The following is a 3,584-nucleotide window of genomic DNA, read 5'->3' as shown; positions in this document are numbered from 1 at the left end:
GCCGGAGGGGGGGGCGGGCGGACCTGCTGCCCCCGGGCGGCTGCTGGGGCCGGGCCGGGCCGGGCCGGGCCGCTCCCGCCCGCCCGCCGCGGCTTGGTTTGCGCTGAGTCAGCGGGGCCGCCGGAGGAGCCCCCGGGCGGGGGCGGGGGCCAGGACCCGGCCCGAGGGGGAGGCTCGGGCCCTGGGGGAGGGCTGACCCGGCCGACTTGCAGGCCTGGAGCCGCTCCCCAGTCTCAGGGCACGGCTGTGCCCGCGGCGCCGATTCCTCGAGGGCCCGGGGCCCAGGAGCCGGGTCCGCCCCCGCGGGTCCGCCCGAGCGTCCGGAGGAGGCGGCGGCGTCCGGACGGCAGGCGCGCGCCCGGGCTCTGCAGCTCCACCACCGTGGGCCGTTGTGATCCTGGGCTCTTGTTTCCGTCTCTGAGCCACGGACGATAAATGAGATGATGCCCGTGAAAGTTCGGGGTCTTGCGAGGCTTCGGTAAGTGTGAACGGAGTGGACTCCCTGGTGCCGTCTTTCCTGCGTCCCTTTTCTCTCCCCCACAGCGGGGCGTACAGCCCTGCTCGCCTGCTGGCCTCCGCAGGGACCATCCAGAAGGCAACTAAGACAGGACAAAAGTCATTGTTCTTCTTGGACTTTTGCTGGGGCTTGAGTTCTCAAGGGGGCAGCGCACAACGTCCCCACCCCAAGAAGGGTAAATTCCAGCTGAGACCCTCCCAGCCCTTCTCAGCTGTTGATAAACAGGGAGGGTGGTGCCCCTTAAGGTGAAGCAGGGCCTCCTTTCTCCGTCTGGAAGCAGGGTGAGGGAAGTTACTTGGCCCATTCAGGCAAGCAGCTCCCTGGTGACTTTGCCCGGGGACGTTCTCAGCTGGCACCTAACGCTCCCGCCCCCCGCCCACAAGCCCCATCCCGGGCATCTCCCTGTCAGAGGTTCATCTGATTCTGTCGCTGCCGCAGAAACCGCGTCAGGTGCGTTAACCTAGCTCCCGCCTTGTTCCGTGTGTGGTCAGTCCTGTTTGGGGGGTCTGCTGCCTGTTATGCTTTCTTGGTAAGAATAGAAAGTCTTGAATCGGTGGAATTTAGAGCGACATGTCAGCAAGATTGCTGGAGAAGCAGAAATGACTTAAGAATGATAATGAGGAAGTGATCGTCCGCTTCCAATTATTTTATGAGCGTAAGAAAGCCGGGGGACTTCCCCTGGCGCTCCAGTGGTTAAGACTCGGAACTTGCACTGCAGGCGGCGCGGTTAGGGTTCACCTGGGCCGGCCCTTCATTTGCACTATTTGCTCTCCTAGGTCCCTCCGTGGTGCCGGAGCTGAGCAGAGCGGGTGTGGCAGAGTGAGAGACAGACGCTCCACTCAGCAGGACTGTCGTGAGGGGCAGGGGCTTCCCAGTGCCGGGGGTGGGGGGGAGGGGAATGACAGGGTGGGACCGTCAGGGGCTAAGAGCAGGAACAGCCTGGGGTGAGTAGTGGGACAGCGCAGAACCCACCCTCTTGCTTGACTGTCTCTGCCTTTTCTCCTCCACCTGTCCTGCTTCTAGGCCTGGCCAGCGCTGGGGAAAGAGGAATTGCGTAAAGAAAGGGAGGACGTGGCCCCCACTCACCCCTCCGACCACTCCTGTCTGATGAGAAAGACCCAGACACTGATCTTGGAAAGTTCCAAGGCAAGGGCACAGGTACCGATTAATGAATCAACAAACTCAGTGCGCACCCTCCCCTCTCCGGGCCTTTGTACCTGCTGCTGGCTCTGCCTGAAATGCATTCTTCAAGATATTCACAGCTAAGACTCACCACCTCACTCCCCCAAGGAGGTCGGAGAGAAGCCTGCGGTGACCACCGCACCTGAAACAAAGACCCTCCATTCACTTCTCCCTCCCCTCTGTCACCACAGGAGCAAGGACTTTGCCAGGCATGACAGTAGGTGCTCAATAAATATTCATTGAATATATGAATGAGTTAATTGTATACCTACTGTGTACTGCTGGCCTGGCTAATGAGGGACAAAGGAGAAAGAGACAAAGGCCCCGTCAGGGGTAAGATGCTTGGGTTTTAGGGTCAAAATCTGTGTCCCCTTCATTTCTGCTCCCTCTCCAGCCTCCCCAGTTCAGGCCCACATCCTCCTCCTGTCTCTTCCCTTGCACCCCTGGTCCACCATCCTCTCCCCAGCTCTAGGCCCATCACCTCTAACGTGGAGGCCTGCGTAACAGCCTCCTGCTGGGCCACCCTGCCTCCACCCTCAGCCTCTGTCCTGCAGCTTCCCGTCCCCTCTGTCTGCAGGCCCACCCCTCTGCTCTCAGCTCCAGCTGCACGTGCCCACTTGTGCCCTGGGCGGGAAGCTGTGTCCAGTCTCAGGGCTGCTGTGTTCACGGTTCCCTCTGTGTGACAGGCCTTCCCTGGGGGTCTGCTGGGCAGGCTGTCACCTCTTCAAGGGCCTCCCTTGAGTTCGCCAGCCAGAGTAGCATCCCACACATGCTTAACCCTGTTACCTTCGTGTTTTCTTCCTTTCTTTTTTTTTTTTTGTATATATTGTCTCATTCATTCCTTTTTTCTTTTTCTTTTTTAAATTTATTGAAATACAGTTGATTTACAGTGCTGTGGGCCTTCGTATTTTCTTGATCCTTAGCTGACCTTCTCTATTTGTCCGTTTCCCTCTCTAAAGTACAGCACACAGTTGAGTGCTAGGCCTGTCTCTCTTTCATCCCCACATGCCTGGTTCTAAGAGCAGGGACTGGTCCGTAAGGCTTGCTAATTGATGGAGCAGCCTCAGATGCATTCTGGGCGAATCACTTCCCCTCCGTGAGCCTTGGTTTTCTGTCAAACGGGGAAACACATCCTTTGGGTGTTGCGAGGGTCCTGGGGGCAGTGACTCTGTCAACTGCGCCTGGCGCAGGCTGGGCACTGACCCCTGACCCCAGAGAAGCTTAGTTGAGGCAGGCTCCACTCTGCCATTAGGGAGGCCCCTGCCCCGGGTTTTTCTCCTTTGAGCACTTGGGGTGTGGGTTCTCGGGCCGACACGTGGGGAGACCCAGAGGCAATAACAGGGAGTCTGCTAGGAGCTGCCTAGTTCACTGGGCAGTTTCAAAGCTGATGACCAGCTCTGCCTGCCTGAAGCCTGGACTCCTGGTCCCTCTGAGTCTCCATTCTTTGTGGACCCGCCCACTTGCCTCTCCCTGTTGCCTTCCCGTCCCCTCCCCACCTTCTCCCCAGCGCCCTGCCTTCACCCACTGAGTCTTTCTCTTCTCCCATCGCCCTCCTCAGGTTTCCTGAGTCCAGGCCGGTTCCATCCCCTCCAGCCAGACCTCCGCCCACCTTTTGCCCCATCTGCCTCAAGCTCTAGCCCTGCATCCCGACCTCTTCCCAGTCGCCTGACTGCAGCAGAGACTTTGTGTAGGCGTTATAGTGGCCCAGGGGCTTCCCCGCCTGCCCTGGGGCTTTACTTCACAGTGCTTTGCTCTGGGCCAGGTGGGTAGCAGGTGTGATGTTTATGCTGTGGGTGAGGGTGTCAGCCTCAGGGGGCCCCAGGGCACCCATTTTCCACCAGGGCAAGGGCGGTGGCGAAGGGGACTGACCGGTTGAAGGGATGAA

This window comes from Lipotes vexillifer, unplaced genomic scaffold (genome assembly GCF_000442215.2).
Source record: "Lipotes vexillifer unplaced genomic scaffold, Lipotes_vexillifer_v1.1 scaffold1357, whole genome shotgun sequence".
NCBI lineage: Eukaryota > Metazoa > Chordata > Mammalia > Artiodactyla > Lipotidae > Lipotes > Lipotes vexillifer.
The sequence above is the reverse complement of the archived record's forward strand: the minus strand, read 5'-3'. Positions refer to the sequence as shown.